Source organism: Triticum urartu, chromosome 4 (assembly GCF_003073215.2).
Source record: "Triticum urartu cultivar G1812 chromosome 4, Tu2.1, whole genome shotgun sequence".
Classification (NCBI taxonomy): domain Eukaryota; kingdom Viridiplantae; phylum Streptophyta; class Magnoliopsida; order Poales; family Poaceae; genus Triticum; species Triticum urartu.
The window spans coordinates 3,687,653-3,707,141 of record NC_053025.1 but is presented as its reverse complement, the minus strand read 5'-3'; positions in this window follow the sequence as shown (position 1 = coordinate 3,707,141).

Below are 19,489 nucleotides of genomic sequence, written 5' to 3'. Positions count from 1 at the left end.
TTTTCTTTGTCGGCGGGCAGGGCTTGGGCAATGTTCATCGACCCCAGGTAAGTAATTAAGTAGTACTAGCTAGCTGTCATCTCTTTAATTCTCATGCTTGATTAATTATTATCTGATCAAATTCCATTGTCGTAAAGGCCCTGAAGCAGGCGCCGGGGAATAATCTGTGTGCATACTACGTTTGCGAGAACATTCGCATGATGGCGTCCGAAAGAGCAGATCTGAAAGACAGGAGTGGGTACGTTTGTCAGAACACTATTCACAATTTTTACACCATTATCGATATCTAGTCACACAACTAATACACATGCATATTGATCTCCTTCTTGACAGTTCAAAGAGGTGCGGGAGAAGCTCCTAACAAAGGACCGCATAGAAGCAATTCAAGTGGAAATAGCGGGATTTTTGCTCGACCTGGTCATAGATCCCAAAGGAGAATACTATTACCCGCTACCGCCCCCATGAACCACTTCCAATTGTTATCGTGCTCCGAAGGCACCAATTAGGCTAATGCCACTGGCTCCGAAGGCACCAATTAGGAGAAATTGTATATATATATATATATATTGGTTCTACTAGAAATTCTATTTATATATATCCATAACGTGTACAATATGTAGTATCGTAAAATACCAGCAACCGAAAAAGAATTAAATGGAAAACACAAAATTAAATGAAAAAGAAATCATAAACCCAACCCCGCCCCCCAAACTTTTAATACCGGTTGGTGACACCAACCGGTACTAAAGGGCTCCCTGCCCCCGAAGCTGGCTCGTGCCACGTGGTGGCCCTTTAGCACCGGTTCGTGCTGAATCGGTACTAAAGGGGGGGCCTTTAGTGCCTACACTTTAGCGCCGGTTACCGAACCGGCACTAAAGGGCCTTACGAACCGGTGCTATTGCCCGGTTCTGCACTAGTGCAAACAACATTAGGCTAGACATGACACCTCCAATAGAGGAACCGTCAATCAACTGCCGGTAACAAGCATCACATGGCATCTTCGCATAAGACATCATGCATAGCATCCGCCGGTAGCACATCCATTAGTCGCTTCACCTGCCGATAACGGGCACTGCCCGGCAACTTCAAAAGAAGCACATGTTTCACTTGCTGAGCCGCATCGAACACGACCTGTTACTGGAGGGGACGTCCCATACCGCCACCAGCCTTAGAAAGATCGTCACCACCTCGAGATCCAAACTCTTGGTCGCCCACACGACCCCGGAGTCCGCCGCCATTGTTGAAGAGGGGTCGCCGACCCGATTCTAGGCACTAGAGGAAGCCCCCACTATCGCGCCAGCCGCTGTCATTACCCATAGAATGGCAATAATCGTCATGATCCTGCATCAAGCATCATCAACGATGAAGGAAGCACTGGCCACCACACGCATCCTGTGACATCCCCGAAAAAGGGATTGAGGGAGTCCTGGATTAAGGGTTCTCCGAACAGCCGGACTATCTCCATTGGCCGGACTGTTAGACTATGAAGATACCAGATTGAAGACTTCGTCTCGTGTCTGGATGGGACTCTACTTGGCGTGGAAGGCAAGCTAGGCAATACGGATATGTGTATCTCCTCCTTTGTACCCGACCTTGTGTAACCCTAACCTTTCCGGTATCTATATAAACCGGAGGGTTTTAGTCCGTAGGACAACATACAATCAGACCATAGGCTAGCTTCTAGGGTTTAGCCTCTCCGATCTTGTGGTAGATCAACTCTTGTAATACTCATATCATCAAGATCAATCAAGCAAGAAGTAGGGTATTACCTCCATCAAGAGGGCTTGAACCTGGGTAAAAACATCGTGTCCCCTGCGTCCTGTTACCATCCGCCTTAGACGCACAGTTCGGGACCCCCTACCCGAGATCCGCCGGTTTTGACACCGACATTTGTGCTTTCATTGAGAGTTCCTCTGTGTCGTCGCCGTTAGGCTTGATGGCTCCTACTATCATCGATGGCAATGCAGTCCAGGGTCAGACTTTTCTCCCCGGACAGATCTTCGTGTTCGGCGGCTTTGCACTGCGGGCCAATTCGCTTGGCCATCTGGAGTAGATTGAAAGTTACGCCACTGGCTGTCAGGTCAGGTTTGGAAGCCTAAACTACACGGCCGATATCCGCGGAGACTTGATCTTCGACGGATTCGAGCCTCTGCCTAGTGCGTCACGCGGTCACGATGAGTATGATTTAGCTCTACCATCAGACAGCGCTCTGGAGATCGCACCGGTAGCCGCTTCGACCCTCAAATCCGAGCCAGTTGCGCCGACCATGGACGGAGGGATGGACTCCGCCACGGAGGCGTTACCCTCAGCGGCGATCGAGCCAAACATCGACCTTACCTCGCCCGAGAGCCGTGTTGTTAAACTGCCGGATTCTTCTCCGGCCACGGACTCCGAACCGCCTGCGCCCGTTCCTATCGAATCTGATTGGGCGCCGATCATGGAGTTTACCTTCGCGGATATCTTTCAGCACTCGCCCATCGGCGACATACTGAACTCATTAAGGTCTTTCTCCTTGTTAGGAGAGTCCTGGTCGAACTACGTCCAGTAGGACTGGGATGCGGACGACGAAGAAATTCACAGCCCACCCACCACCCACTTAGTAGCCACTGTCGATGACTTAACCGACATGCTCGACTTCGACTCTGAAGATATCGACGGTATGGACGATGATGCGGGAGACGAAGAGGGCACTAGACAGCCACCTCATCATACGATATATACATGGTGGATACACCCAAAGAAGGCAATGGCAATGAGACAGCAGAGGATGACCCCTCCAAGAAGCAACCCAAGCGCCGACGTCAGCAGCGCCACTCTAAGTCCTGCCAAAGCAAAAGTGGTGATACCGGCACAGGAGGTAATAACACTTCGGATAGTGCCGAAGACAACAACAACCCCCTCCAGCAAGATTTAGAGCAGGAGGATGGAGGGGTTAGCCCTCCTGAGAAAGCGGCAGACGTAGAGGCGGAGGATGATAATTACATGCCTCCTCCAAAGACGAGGCAAGCCTCGGCGATGACGAATTCGCCTTGCCAGAGGATCCCGTCGAACAAGAGCACTTCAAGTGCCGGCTTATGGCCACGGCAAATAGCCTTAAGAAAAAGCAGCAGCAGCTTCAAGCTGATCAAGACCTGCTAGCTGACAGATGGACTGAAATCCTCGTGGCCGAGGAATATAAACTCGAACGCCCCTCCAAGAGTTACCCAAAATGTAGGCTGCTACCTCGACTGGAGGAAGAAGCGTATGATGCGGCAGATCGGCCACCTCGTCGCCGTGATAGAGAGGCATTCCAACCAAAAGCTCAGCATGCACCCCGACGCCATTTAAATAAAAAAGCATGGGGAAACACGCCAGACCTGCGAGATGTATTGGAGGACAAAGCAAAACTTGCAAGATCGATCTACGGATCACGAGGGCGCGCCACCATGCGAGACGATAAACGTCATGCCGGATACAGTAAATGTAAATCCGGCCGGGCCGAACACAGCGGGCAAGACCCATTTGAGCTGCATCGCAATATAGCCAAATACAGAGGCGCCGCACACCCCCTATGCTTCACAGACAAAGTAATGGATCATCAAATCCCAGAGTGTTCAAGAAGGGTCTACCAAATATAATGGAACAAAAGCTATCTTGTGGAGAAGTAAGAACAAGAAAATCAGCAGGATATTTAGTTTTCCCACACAAGACTTCAACATCTCTAACAATTCCAATTGGTGAAATAGTATCTCTATTGGCAAGTTTAATTGTGACATCAATATATTCTATCTCTGTAGGTGCAATATCATGCATAATTTCTTTGTATAAGTCATGAGGTATAACACTAGCACTAGCACCCATATCACATAAGCCATGATAACAATGATCTCCTATTTTAACAGAAATAACAGGCATGCCTACCACAGGTCTATGTTTATCTTTAGCACAAGGTTTAGCAATTCTAGCAGTTTCACCTTCGAACTGAATAACATGCCCATCAATATTATCAGACAAGAGATCTTTAACAATAGAAATATTAAGTTCTACTTTAACTTGCTCAGGAGGTGTATAAGTTCTAATATTGCTTTTAGGAACAACAGTTGAAGCTTTAGCATGATCCTTTACTCTAACAGGGAAAGGTGGTTTCTCAACATAAGAAGTAGGAACAATAGGATCATTATAAGTGACAGTCTTTTCTTCAACTTTAATAGGTGCAGCTACTTTTACTTCTATGGGAGGATGATATATAAACCACTTCTCCTTAGGGAGATCAACATAAGTAGCAAAGGATTCACAGAAAGAAGCTACTATCTCAGAGTCAAGTCCATATTTAGTGCTAAACTTACGGAAAATATCGGTATCCATAAAATATTTTAACACAATCAAACCTAGGTGTCACCTGACTCCATACCTTCGTCGAGGTCCTAATCTTCAGAGTTGCGTTTAATTCTATCCAATAAATTCCATCTGAATTCAATAGTCTTCATCATAAAAGAGCCAGCACAAGAAGTATCGAGCATGGTGTGATTGTTATCAGAAAGCAGAGCATATAAATTTTGAATAATCATTTCTCTTGAGAGCTCATGATTGGGGCATGAATATAACATTGATTTAAGCCTCCCCCAAGCTTGAGCGATGCTTTCTCCTTCGCGAGGCCAAAAATTATATATATAATTGCGATCATGATGAAATTCCAACTTCAATCTTTTATAGTTCCATGATCTCATATCATCACATAGCCTATACCATATCAATGTGTCTCCCTTCAAAGATAAAGGGAAGGCCTTCTTCTTAGCAACATCATCGGGTACACCTGCAAGCTTAAATAATCCACAAACTACATCCACATATATTAAGTGCTTATCTTTGTTCCATCTCATGTAAAAGGGTTAGCTAGCAGTCTTTCCATCATACCCGAAGGAAATTCAAAAGGAGTTTCATTTTCAATAGGTTCAGTAGGTTGAGGAGCAACTCTTTGCTCTACTGGACGGGGTGAAGATACCCCGAACAAGCCCCTCAGAGAATTACTTTCCATAGTAACAAGTGACAGTAAATTTCAGCACACTATATAAATTTTTCCTTACCAAATTCCACCTACCAAAGGCGCTACACTCCCCGGCAACGGCGCCAGAAAAGAGTCTTGATGACCCACAAGTATAGGGGATCTATCGTAGTCATTTCGATAAGTAAGAGTGTCGAACCCAATGAGGAGCAGAAGGAAATGATAAGCGGTTTTCAGCAAGGTATTCTCTGCAAGTACTGAAATAAGAGGTAACAGATAGTTTTGTGATAAGATAAATTGTAACGAGCAACAAGTAACAAAAGTAAATAAAGTGCAGCAAGGTGGCCCAATCCTTTTTGTAGCAAAGGACAAGCCGGAACTAACTCTTATAATAGGAAAAGCGCTCCAGAGGACACATGGGAATATCATCAAGCTAGTTTTCATCACGTTCATATGATTCGTGTTCGATACTTTGATAATTTGATATGTGGGTGGACCGGTGCTTGGGTGCTGTTCTTACTTGAACAAGTATCCCACTTATGATTAACCTCTATTGCAAGCATCCACAACTACAACAAAAGTATTAAGGTAAACCTAACCATAACATGAAACATATGGATCCAAATCAGCCCCTTACGAAGCAACACCTAAACTAGGGTTTAAGCTTCTGTCACTCTAGCAACCCATCATCTACTTATTACTCCCCAATGCCTTCCTATAGGCCCAAATAATGGTGAAGTGTTATGTAGTCGACGTTCACATAACACCACTAGCGGCTAGACAACATACATCTTATCAAAATATCAAGCGAATACCAAATTCACATGACTACTAATAGCAAGACTTCTCCCTTGTCCTCAGGAACAAACGTAACTACTCAAAAAGCATATTCATGTTCATAATCAGAGGGGTAATAATATGCATATAGGATCTGAACATATGATCTTCCACCAAATAAACCAACTAGCATCAACTACAAGGAGTAATCAACACTACTAGCAACCTACTAGCACCAATCCCGGACTTTGAGACAAGAATTGGATACAAGAGATGAACTAGGATTTGGAGATGAGATGGTGCTGGTGAAGATGTTGATGGAGATTGCCCTCTCCCGATGAGAGGAGCGTTGGTGATGACGATGGTGATGATTTCCCCCTCCGGGAGGCAAGTTTCCCTGGCAGGACAGCTCTGCCGGAGCTCTAGATTGGATCCGCCAAGGTTCCGCCTCGTGGCGGCGGAGTCTCGTCCCGAAAAGTTCCTTCTTATTTTTTCTCATCGAAAGACTTCATATAGGAGAAGATGGACGTCGGAGAGCCACCAGGGGGCCCACGAGGTAGGGGGCACGCCCTAGGGGGGGGCGCCCACCACCCTCGTGAGCAGGGTGTGGCCCCTTGGCCATCATCTTTGGCGAGGATTTTTCTTTATTTATTTTAAGACGTTCGTGGAGTTTTAGGACTTTTGGAGTTGCGAAGAATAGGTCTCTAATATTTGTTCCTTTTCCAGCCCAGAATTCCAGCTGCCGACATTCTCCCTCTTTATGTAAACCTTGTAAAATAAGAGAGAATAGCCATAAGTATTGTGACATAAAGTGAAATAATAGTCCATAATGCAAAATGGACGTATCATGGCCCATGAATTTTGCCTCGACTATTCCTGCACGATAATGAAATTTCTGCATGTATTCTATCCTTATCATCTCAAGCAAATCCACCACATAATGACCCTTTAGTTTCCGGATCATTGAGTTGAAAGACTCTGCTGGATTATTGTGCACATAGTCAACTTTGCTCACTTCACTGAATTGGCTTCTGGCCCATAACTTGGAGTGGTGTGTTTCCAAGTATTCTTTCACTTTGGGATTCATGTATAACTGCCTCAAGTGGTAGTTGTGCTTCTTCACACTGCAAGTCAAACATGCTGGCCATAAATTGTCGGTATACACCTTTCCTTTGAATTTCTTCATGAAATTTGCAGCAAGGTGACACATGCATTCCCTATGCTCTACTCCAGGGAACACATTGTCCACGGCCACTTTTAAACCTTTGCAAGCATCTGTATGAATGACCAACCCATTGGGATGTGCAATAGCTCGGCGGAGACTATGCAAAAACCAAGTCTAGCTCTCCTCAGACTCTGTCTCCAGCACACCATAGGCAACTGGAAATACAAAACTGTGTGCATCAACTGCACAAGCTGCTACTAACTGTCCTTTAAACCTCCCTGTGAGAAAAGTGGCATCAATAGCCAAATAAGGCCTGCAGCCTGCCAAAAAACCCCGACAACAAGCCTCAAAGCAGACAAAAACCCTCCTAAAGCATTCCTTGGTCTTTGTCACTCCCCTGAATGTGTACTCCACGGTGTGGTGTGTTGGGTTTCGTAGTAATTTCAAAATTTTCCTATGCACACGCAAGATCATGTGATGCATAGCAACGAGAGGGGAGAGTATTGTCTACATACCTACGCAGACCGACTGCGGAAGCGTTGACGCAACATAGAGGAAGTAGTCGTACGTCTTCACGATCCAACCGATCAAGCACCGAAACTACGACACCTCCGAGTTCGAGCACATGTTCAGCTCGATGACGATCCCCGGACTCCGATCCAGCAAAGTGTCGGGGAAGAGTTCCGTCAGCACGACGGCGTGGGGACGATCTTGATGTACTACAGCAGCAGGGCTTCGCCTAAACTCCGCTACAGTATTATCGAGGATTATGGTGGCTGGGGGCACCGAACACGGCTAAGGAATAGATCACGTGGATCAACTTGTTTTTTCTAGGGTGCCTCTACCTCAGTATATAAAGGACCAAAGGGGGGAGGCTGGCCGGCCACAAGGGGCGCACCAGGAGAGTCCTACTCCCTCCGGGAGTAGGATTCCCCCCCCCCCAATCCTAGTTGGAATAGGATTCCTCGGGGGGGAAAGAGAGAGAGGGGGCCGGCCACCTCTCCTAGTCCTAATAGGACTAGGGGAAGGGGGGAGGCACGCGGTCACCTTGGTCTGCCCCTTTCTCCTTTCCACTAAGGCCCATCAAGGCCCATATGGTTCCCGGGGGGTTCCGGTAACCTCCCGGTACTCCGGTAAAATCCCGATTTCATCCGGAACACTTCCGATATCCAAAAATAGGCTTCCAATATATCAATCTTTATGTCTCGACCATTTCGAGACTCCTCGTCATGTCCGTGATCACATCCGGGACTCCGAACTAACTTCGGTACATCAAAATGCATAAACTCATAATATAACTGTCATCGTAACCTTAAGCGTGCGGACCCTACGGGTTCGAGAACAATGTAGACATGACCGAGACATGTCTCCGGTCAATAACCAATAGCGGGACCTGGATGCCCATATTGGCTCCTACATATTCTACGAAGATCTTTATTGGTCAGACCGCATAACAACATACGTTGTTCCCTTTGTCATCGGTATGGTACTTGCCCAAGATTCGATCGTCGGTATCCAATACCTAGTTCAATCTCGTTACCAGCAAGTCTCTTTACTCGTTCCGTAATACATCATCCCGCAACTAACTCATTAGTTGCAATGCTTGCAAGGCTTAAGTGATGTGCATTACCGAGAGGGCCCAGAGATACCTCTCTGACAATCAGAGTGACAAATCCTAATCTCGAAATACGCCAACCCAACATGTACCTTTGGAGACACCTGTAGAGCACCTTTATAATCACCCAGTTACGTTGTGACGTTTGGTAGCATACAAAGTGTTCCTCTGGCAAATGGGAGTTGCATAATCTCATAGTCATAGGAACATGTATAAGTCATGAAGAAAAGCAATAGCAACATACTAAACGATCGGGTGCTAAGCTAATGGAATGGATCATGTCAATCAGATCATTCAACTAATGATGTGACCTCATTAATCAAATAACAACTCATTGTTTATGGTTAGGAAACATAACCATCTTTGATTAACGAGCTAGTTAAGTAGAGGCATACTAGTGACACTTTGTTTGTCTATGTATTCACACATGTATTATGTTTCCGATTAATACAATTCTAGCATGAATAATAAACATTTATCATGATTATAAGGAAATAAATAATAACTTTATTATTGCCTCTAGGGCATATTTCCTTCAGTCTCCCACTTGCACTAGAGTCAATAATCTAGATTACACTGTAATGATTCTAACACCCATGGAGCCTTGGTGCTGATCATGTTTTGCTCGTGGAAGAGGCTTAGTCAATGGGTCTGCAACATTCAGATCTGTATGTATCTTGAAAATCTCTATGTCTCCCACCTGGACTAGATCCCGGATGGAATTGAAGCGTCTCTTGATGTGCTTGGTTCTCTTGTGAAATCTGGATTCCTTTGCCAAGGCAATTGCACCAGTATTGTCACAAAAGATTTTCATTGGACCCGATGCACTAGGTATGACACCTAGATCGGATATGAACTCCTTCATCCAGACTCCTTCGTTTGCTGCTTCCGAAGCAGCTATGTACTCTGCTTCACATGTAGATCCCGCTACGACGCTTTGTTTAGAACTGCACCAACTGACAGCTCCACCGTTTAATGTAAACACGTATCCGGTCTGCGATTTAGAATCGTCCGGATCAGTGTCAAAGCTTGCATCAACGTAACCTTTTACGTTGAGCTCTTTGTCACCTCCATATACGAGAAACATATCCTTAGTCCTTTTTAGGTATTTCAGGATGTTCTTGACTGCTGTCCAGTGATCCACTCCTGGATTATTTTGGTACCTCCCTGCTAAACTTATAGCAAGGCACACATCAGGTCTGGTACACAGCATTTCATACATCATAGAGCCTATGGCTGAAGCATAGGGAACATCTTTCATTTTCTCTCTATCTTCTGCAGTGGTCGGGCATTGAGTCTGACTCAACTTCACACCTTGTAACACAGGCAAGAACCCTTTCTTTGCTTGATCCATTTTGAACTTGTTCAAAATCTTGTCAAGGTATGTGCTTTGTGAAAGTCCAATTAAGCGTCTTGATCTATCTCTATAGATTTTTATGCCTAATATGTAAGCAGCTTCACCGAGGTCTTTCATTGAAAAAATCTTATTCAAGTATCCCTTTATGCTATCCAGAAATTCTATATCATTTCCAATCAGTAATATGTCATCCACATATAATATCAGAAATGCTACAGAGCTCCCACTCACTTTCTTGTAAATACAGGCTTCTCCGAAAGTCTGTATAAAACCAAATGCTTTGATCACACTGTCAAAGCGTTTATTCCAACTCCGAGAGGCTTGCACCAGTCCATAAATGGATCGCTGGAGTTTGCACACTTTGTTAGCTCCCTTTGGATCGACAAAACCTTCCGGTTGCATCATATACAACTCTTCTTCCAGAAATCCATTCAGGAATGCAGTTTTGACATCCATCTGCCAAATTTCATAATCATAAAATGCGGCTATTGCTAACATGATTCGGACAGACTTAAGCATCGCTACGGGTGAGAAGGTCTCATCGTAGTCAACCCCTTGAACTTTTCGAAAACCTTTTGTGACAAGTCGAGCTTTGTAGACAGTAACATTACCATCAGCGTCAGTATTCTTCTTGAAGATCCATTTATTCTCAATTGCTTGCCGATCATCGGGCAAGTCAGCCAAAGTCCATACTTTGTTCTCATACATGGATCCCATCTCAGATTTCATGGCTTCAAGCCACTTTGCGGAATCTGGGCTCACCATCGCTTCTTCATAGTTCGTAGGTTCATCATGATCTAGTAGCATGACTTCCAGAACAGGATTACCGTACCACTCTGGTGCGGATCTCGCTCTGGTCGATCTACGAGGTTCAGTAGTATCTTGACCTGAAGTTTCATGATCAACATCATTAGCTTCCTCACTAATTGGTATAGATGTCGCAGAAACAGTTTTCTGTGATGTACTATTTTCCAATAAGGGAGCAGGTACAGTTACCTCGTCAAGTTCTACTTTCCTCCCACTCACTTCTTTCGAGAGAAACTCCTTCTCTAGAAAGGATCCATTCTTAGCAACGAATGTCTTGCCTTCGGATCTGTGATAGAAGGTGTACCCAACAGTCTCCTTTGGGTATCCTATGAAGACACATTTCTCCGATTTGGGTTCGAGCTTATCAGGTTGAAGCTTTTTCACATAAGCATCGCAGCCCCAAACTTTAAGAAATGACAACTTTGTGTTTCTTGCCAAACCATAGTTCATAAGGCGTCGTCTCAACGGATTTTGATGGTGCCCTACTTAACGTGAATGCGGCCGTCTCTAAAGCATAACCCCAAAACGATAGCGGTAAATCAGTAAGAGACATCATAGATCACACCATATCTAGTAAAGTACGATTACGACATTCGGACACACCATTACGCTGTGGTGTTCCGGGTGGCGTGAGTTGCGAAACTATTCCACAATTTTTCAAATGTACACCAAACTCGTAACTCAAATATTCTCCTCCACGATCAGATCGTAGAAACTTTATTTTCTTGTTACGATGATTTTCCACTTCACTCTGAAATTCTTTGAACTTCTCAAATGTTTCAGACTTATGTTTCATTAAGTAGATATATCCATATCTGCTTAAGTCATCTGTGAAGGTGAGAAAATAACGATATCCGCGATGAGCCTCAATATTCATCGGACCACATACATCGGTATGTATGATTTCCAACAAATCTGTTGCTCTCTCCATAGTACCGGAGAACGGTGTTTTGGTCATCTTGCCCATGAGGCACGGTTCGCAAGTACCAAGTGATTCATAATCAAGTGGTTCCAAAAGTCCATTAGTATGGAGTTTCTTCATGCGCTTTACACTAATATGACCTAAACGACAGTGCCACAAATAAGTTGCACTTTCATTATCAACTCTGCATCTTTTGGCTTCAACATTATGAATATGTGTATCACTACTGTTGAGATTTATCAAAAATAGACCACTCTTCAAAGGTGCATGACCATAAAAGATATTACTCATATAAATAGAACAACCATTGTTCTCTGATTTAAATGAATAACCGTCTTGCATCAAACAAGATCCAGATATAATGTTCATGCTCAACGCTGGCACCAAATAACAATTATTTAGGTCTAATATTAATCCCGAAGGTAGATGTAGAGGTAGCGTGCCGACCGCGATCACATCGACTTTGGAACCGTTTCCCACGCGCATCATCACCTCGTCCTTTGCTAGTGTCCGCTTATTCCGTAGTCCCTGTTTCGAGTTGCAAATATTAGCAACAGAATCAGTATCAAATACCCAGGTGCTACTGCGAGCTCTAGTAAGGTACACATCAATAACATGTATATCACATATACCTTTGTTCACCTTGCCATCCTTCTTATCCGCCAAATACTTGGGGCAGTTCCGCTTCCAGTGACAAGTCTGCTTGCAGTAGAAGCACTCAGTTTCAGGCTTAGGTCCAGACTTGGGTTTCTTCTCCTGAGCAGCAACTTGCTTGCCGTTCTTCTTGAAGTTCCCCTTCTTCTTCCCTTTGCCCTTTTTCTTGAAACTAGTGGTCTTGTTAACCATCAACACTTGATGCTCCTTCTTGATTTCTACCTCCGCAGCTTTCAGCATCGCGAAGAGCTCGGGAATAGTCTTGTTCATCCCTTGCATATTATAGTTCATCACGAAGCTCGTGTAGCTTGGTGGCAGTGATTGGAGAATTCTGTCAATGACGCAATCATCTGGAAGATTAACTCCCATCTGAATCAAGTGATTATTATACCCAGACATTTTGAGTATATGCTCACTGACAGAACTGTTCTCCTCCATCTTGCAGCTATAGAACTTATTGGAGATTTCATATCTCTCAATCCGGGTATTTGCTTGAAATATTAACTTCAACTCCTGGAACATCTCATATGCTCCATGACGTTCAAAACGTCGTTGAAGTCCCGATTCTAAGCCGTAAAGCATGGCACACTGAACTATCGAGTAGTCATCAGCTTTGCTCTGCCAGACGTTCATAACATCTGGTGTTGCTCCAGCAGCAGGCCTGGCACCCAGCGGTGCTTCCAGGACGTAATTCTTCTGAGCAGCAATGAGGATAATCCTCAAATTACGGACCCAGTCCGTGTAATTGCTACCATCATCTTTCAACTTTGCTTTCTCTAGGAACGCATTAAAATTCAACGAAACAACAGCATGAGCCATCTATCTACAATCAACATAAACAAGCAAGATACTATCAGGTACTAAGTTCATGATAAGTTTAAGTTCAATTAATCAAATTACTTAAGAACTCCCACTTAGATAGACATCCCTCTAATCCTCTAAGTGATCACGTGATCCAAATCAACTAAACCATAACCGATCATCACGTGAGATGGAGTAGTTTTCAATGGTGAACATCGTTATGTTGATCATATCTACTATATGATTCACATTCGACCTTTCGGTCTCCGTGTTCCGAGGCCATATCTGCATATGCTAGGCTCGTCAAGTTTAACCTGAGTATTCTGCGTGTGCAAAACTAGCTTGCACCCGTTGTAGATGGACGTAGAGCTTATCACACCCGATCATCACGTGGTGTCTGGGAACGACGAACTTTGGCAACGGTGCATACTCAGGGAGAACACTTCTTGATAATTTAGTGAGAGATCATCTTATAATGCTACCGTCAATCAAAGAAAGATAAGATGCATAAAAGGATAAACATCACATGCAATCAATATAAGTGATATGATATGGCCATCATCATCGTGTGCTTGTGATCTCCATCTTCGAAGCACCGTCATGATCACCATCGTCATCGGCGCGACACCTTGATCTCCATCGCAGCATCGTTGTCGTCTCGCCAATCTTATGCTTCCACAACTATCACTACCGCTTAGTAATAAAGTAAAGCATTACATCGCGATTTCATTGCATACAATAAAGCGACAACCATATGGCTCCTGCCAGTTGCCGATAACTCGGTTACAAAACATGATCATCTCATACAATAAAATTCAGCATCATGTCTTGACCATATCACATCACAACATGCCCTGCAAAACAAGTTAGACGTCCTCTACTTTGTTGTTGCAAGTTTTACGTGGCTGCTACGGGCTTAAGTAAGAACCAATCTCACCTACGCATCAAAACCACAATGATAGTTTGTCAAATAGACTCCGTTTTAACCTTCGCAAGGACCGGGCGTAGCCACACTCGGTTCAGCTAAAGTTGGAGAGACAGTCGCCCGCAAGCCACCTGTGTGCAAAGCACGTCGGGGGAACCGGTCTCGCGTAAGCGTACGCGTAATGTTGGTCCGGGTCGTCTCGTCCAACAATACCGCCGAACCAAAGTATGACATGCTGGTAGGCAGTATGACTTATATCGCCCACAACTCACTTGTGTTCTACTCGTGCATATAACATCAACATAAATAACCTAGGCTCGGATGCCACTGTTGGGTTTCGTAGTAATTTCAAAATTTTCCTACACACACGCAAGATCATGTGATGCATAGCAACGAGAGGGGAGACTGTTGTCTACGTACCCACGCAGACCAACTGCGGAAGCGTTGACGCAACGTAGAGGAAGTAGTCGTACGTCTTCACGATCCAACCGATCAAGCACCGAAACTACGGCACCTCCGAGTTCGAGCACACGTTCAGCTCGATGACGATCCCCGGACTCCAATCCAGCAAAGTGTCGGGGAAGAGTTCCGTTAGCACGACGGCGTGGTGATGATCTTGATGTACTACAGCAGCAGGGCTTCGCCTAAACTCCGCTACAGTATTATTGAGGATTATGGTGGCTGGGGGCACCGCACACGGCTAAGGAATAGATCACGTGGATCAACTTGTTTTTTCTAGGGTGTCTCTACCTCAGTATATAAAGTACCAAAGGGGGGAGGCTGGCCGGCCACAAGGGGCGCGCCAGGAGAGTCCTACCCCCTCCGGGAGTAGGATCCCCCCCCCCCCCGCGCAATCCTAGTTGGAATAGGATTCCTCGGGGGAGGGGGGGGGGAAGAGAGAGAGGGGGCAGGCCACCTCTCCTAGTCCTAATAGGACTAGGGGAAGGGGGGAGGCGCGCGGCCACCTTGGGCTGCCCCTTTCTCCTTTCCACTAAGGCCCATCAAGGCCCATATGGTTCCCGGGGGGTTCCGGTAACCTCCCGGTACTCCGGTAAAATCCCGATTTCACCCGGAACACTTCCGATATCCAAACATAGGCTTCCAATATATCAATCTTTATGTCTCGACCATTTCGAGACTCCTCGTCATGTCCGTGATCACATCCGGGACTCCGAACTAACTTCGGTACATCAAAATGCATAAACTCATAATATAACTGTCATCGTAACCTTAAGCGTGTGGACCCTACGGGTTCGAGAACAATGTAGACATGACCGAGACATGTCTCCGGTCAATAACCAATAGCGGGACCTGGATGCCCATATTGGCTCCTACATATTCTACGAAGATCTTTATCGGTCAGACCGCATAACAACATACGTTGTTCCCTTTGTCATCGGTATGTTACTTGCCCGAGATTCGATCGTCGGTATCCAATACCTAGTTCAATCTCGTTACCGGCAAGTCTCTTTACTCGTTCTGTAATACATCATCCCGCAACTAACTCATTAGTTGCAATGCTTGCAAGGCTTAAGTGATGTGCATTACCGAGAGGGCCCAGAGATACCTCTCTGACAATCAGAGTGACAAATCCTAATCTCGAAATACGCCAACCCAACATGTACCTTTGGAGACACCTGTAGAGCACCTTTATAATCACCCAGTTACGTTGTGACGTTTGGTAGCACACAAAGTGTTCCTCCGGCAAACGGGAGTTGCATAATCTCATAGTCATAGGAACATGTATAAGTCATGAAGAAAAGCAATAGCAACATACTAAACGATCGGGTGCTAAGCTAATGGAATGGGTCATGTCAATCAGATCATTCAACTAATGATGTGACCTCGTTAATCAAATAACAACTCATTGTTCATGGTTAGGAAACATAACCATCTTTGATTAACGAGCTAGTTAAGTAGAGGCATACTAGTGACACTTTGTTTGTCTATGTATTCACACATGTATTATGTTTCCGATTAATACAATTCTAGCATGAATAATAAATATTTATCATGATTATAAGGAAATAAATAATAACTTTATTATTGCCTCTAGGGCATATTTCCTTCATGGTGATCAATATCTACAATACTACCTGGCTTTGTCCTCTCCACTTCACCTTTGAATGAATACAACAATTGAAAACTTTCCTGCCAGTTACCATAAATAGAATCCATAGCATGTTGTTTACCATTGAACAACCTCATGTATGGTAAATCTGTCTTGAACTTATCTTTGATGTTCTTCTGCAATTCCTTTGGAGCCACTTGCTGGTTTTCTTTCACCCACTTCTTTACTTCTTCTGCCACCCATCTTGACTTGGCTCTACTGATTGTATCCTTCCTAAGGGTTGATTCCTGGCATGTGTGCTTAAAAGGGTTCACTTTGACCTGAACATTAGTGCTATTCCGCATTTTAGATGCGAGCAGCCTCCATGGACAACCCTTAGTCGGACAGTGCACTCTGTAACGTACATTATCGCTCTTGTCAACTTTGAAAGTACGTTCTACCTTGATGCAGTATGTCACAAGTGCATTTCTACACTCATTCATGGATGCAATAATTGTACCTTCTTCCATATGAGGGTTCAAAGGGTCGCATTCTACAGCTGCAAGGTCTTCGTCCTCACCCATCGCGTCATCATCCACACGGACTGCATTATGAGCCTCATCTTGGTTTTCAGTCCGAGGTGCCCGTCGTAAATTCCGAATAACATCAGAATATAGCTTCTCTTCATCAACCCCAGAATTGTAGCCATCAGGCTCCACTTCAAGGGGGACCCTACTGCTGTTGCCCACACTTGTCGAGCCACCACGTCATCATGCACCAACTGAACTGTTCTGGCTAGAGATGCCATTACGACGACTTGGTTCTCCCCGAGATGTTGCACCCGCCATCCTAGGTCCAAATGCCTGCTCAAGCACATCAACTTGCAGCCTCACATGAAAATTATATTTCTCTTTATGCCTAACAAACATGGTAGCTTGCTCTTCATCATTACTAACTGTCACCCAATTCTTTTCCCCATCATAGTATTTGTATACCACTTCATCAAGCAAACCCCAAGGATATTGGCTACAAATTACCTCCCCAAATTGTCTGAAACTCCAATTACTAGCCATTGGCAACCGATAATCAAAACATCCTTGGTATTTCTTCTTATCCTTTGCATCGAACATGTACTGGTCCCTTCTAATGTGCACCATGAAAGCAAACGGCAACTCCATCCTAACTGGCGAAAAATAGAGACGCAATCAGCACACTAATTGGGCAAACCTACTCGAATCGAGTGTTCAAATGCACAACTAAGCTCAATCTAAACAAGAGGCGAGACTTACCCCTCGGGAACCCAGTCGTGGACGCGGCGGATCTCCGGCCCGATGCCTGCCTCGCCAAATACTCCGGGGTCGCCGCTGCTCACCATTTCGCCCTAGGGTTCTTCCTCCTACTTCAAATAGCTCGAGCAGCCCCCCACCTTTGAGCGCTTCGGCCGGGCGCAAGGAAGGAGGCCGCGCCGCGGATCGAGCAAGTGGCGGGCGCCCCACCCGTGGCGTCGCAGGAAGGTGGTGGGCGTCACAGGTAGCCGTGGAGCATAGGCGCAGGGCGGTAGCGGCGGAGCAGGCCGTGCACCCGGTGGCAGGGCAGGTGCTGGCCGCGGCGCAGGTGGCGGCGGCGGCGACGTAGGACAGCCGGCCGGGCGAATGGGTGTGAGCTAGAATGATTTGGGGATTTAGTTGCACGGGCCTACATGTCAGCTCCGAACCCACGTCCACGCGGTCCCACGTGTAAGCTCCGGACCCACAACCACTAACGACGGCGGACAGAATGGACTCAAATATGGCTGTTTGGCCTCGTCATAGTTGTTGTGCTCGGTCTAGGGGCAAAACTGAGTACAATTCGCATCTGATGGCAAAACTGAGCACATGGACACCACTGAGGGCAAAAGGATAATGAACCCTTGAATCTATTTCATCCTGATGGTAAAATTACTATACATGTACTCCCTCAGCCTTGAATGATTGCCATTACTAATTGATGGAAAGGTGGGAATCACATAGAAATCGAGGAAAAGAGCAATTGATCAAAACTATAGTTCATTATGTGCAAAAACATAATATAAAGATTGATGCTACCGCGTCTCAATCTTGCAGTTCAAACGAGCTTCAGATCAACAAGTGTAGATTTAAGGTTCATATTGTTCGATTGAACACATGCAACCTGGTCACCAATTCTCATAGGAGCACGCCTTGCAGCATACTGTGTTGAGTTGTATTTTGTGTTGCATGTATATTGGAGTTGTGGCCCACCTCATTGTATTGTATAGTTGAGATAGAGGCATTCCCTTGTATTGAGTTGTTCCTCCTCTGAGCCGCATCGTACGAGTAGCACCACGTCGTTGGCGGAGAGATTCACCAACCAGAGCAATGACTTGTTCTGGTGTCGAATGACCTTACTGTAAATTTTCAGGTTTTGGATACATCGTGCCAGGCTTGAGGACACATCGGTGACTTGCTCTCATTGCTCATCTTAATCTTGGGCATTACATATCAGTATAGACAGTGAAGGACCAGTCCGTGAAAACGTACTCTGCAATAGATAAGGAAGAATCTACAGTTCTGGAATTTTTACGGTGTTTTCGTGTTCCCAGTGCCTCATATTCCTAGGCTCCTAGTATGTATTGCATCAAATTATTCTAACAAGGTATGAGACACACAACATCAACTCTGCTTAAGCGCTCCCCGCGAAAAAAACACTGCTTAAGCGCTCTTGATTAACTAATTCAATTGTTATCTTGCCTCCGTGACTTGTATTGTGTTGTGGCAGCTTGAGTTGCTCCAGTATATATGGGGTCACACTGCCCCGTATCTACCAATTACATGGGAGGATCTGTTCGTAGCCAGATTTCATCCATTCAATGCCATGCATAGTGGTACATGACCGGCCTATTAACTAGCAGGTTGTTGAACCAATTCATGTTAGGACAGTACAACCGTCCGAGGCCGAGTAAATAGCCTATGGACTAGGATTACAGAAAACTACCGCTTCTCTTAATTTCCCAAAATGTTAACACTATTGTGGTTAGCTATTCCAAAAAACCCAAGTGACCGCACGGTTAATTTTCAATCGTCATTGTGACATGGACGGCCCTGCACAATAAGAATGTAGGATATCTAATTTCTTATAAGAGAGCCTAAACTTTGACCTTAGAGGTACAGCCCTGCATAGTAAGAATGTAAGATATCAAATTTTAGCCAACTTGGAATTATTGTCATGTATCCTGGGTAATAAAGATTGATTGAGGAACTCTAAAATCTGTGGAAAATGCATATTCCATAATATTTCATTGGGCTAGCTTATTATTTTTAGCTATAAGTGTTAGTACTTAGTAGTATATCAAGAATGTATTATCTGAAGTCAACATCAAATATTTCGGAATGGATCAACACATCACGGTAGTTGTGAGACGAAAGAAATCTCATGCCA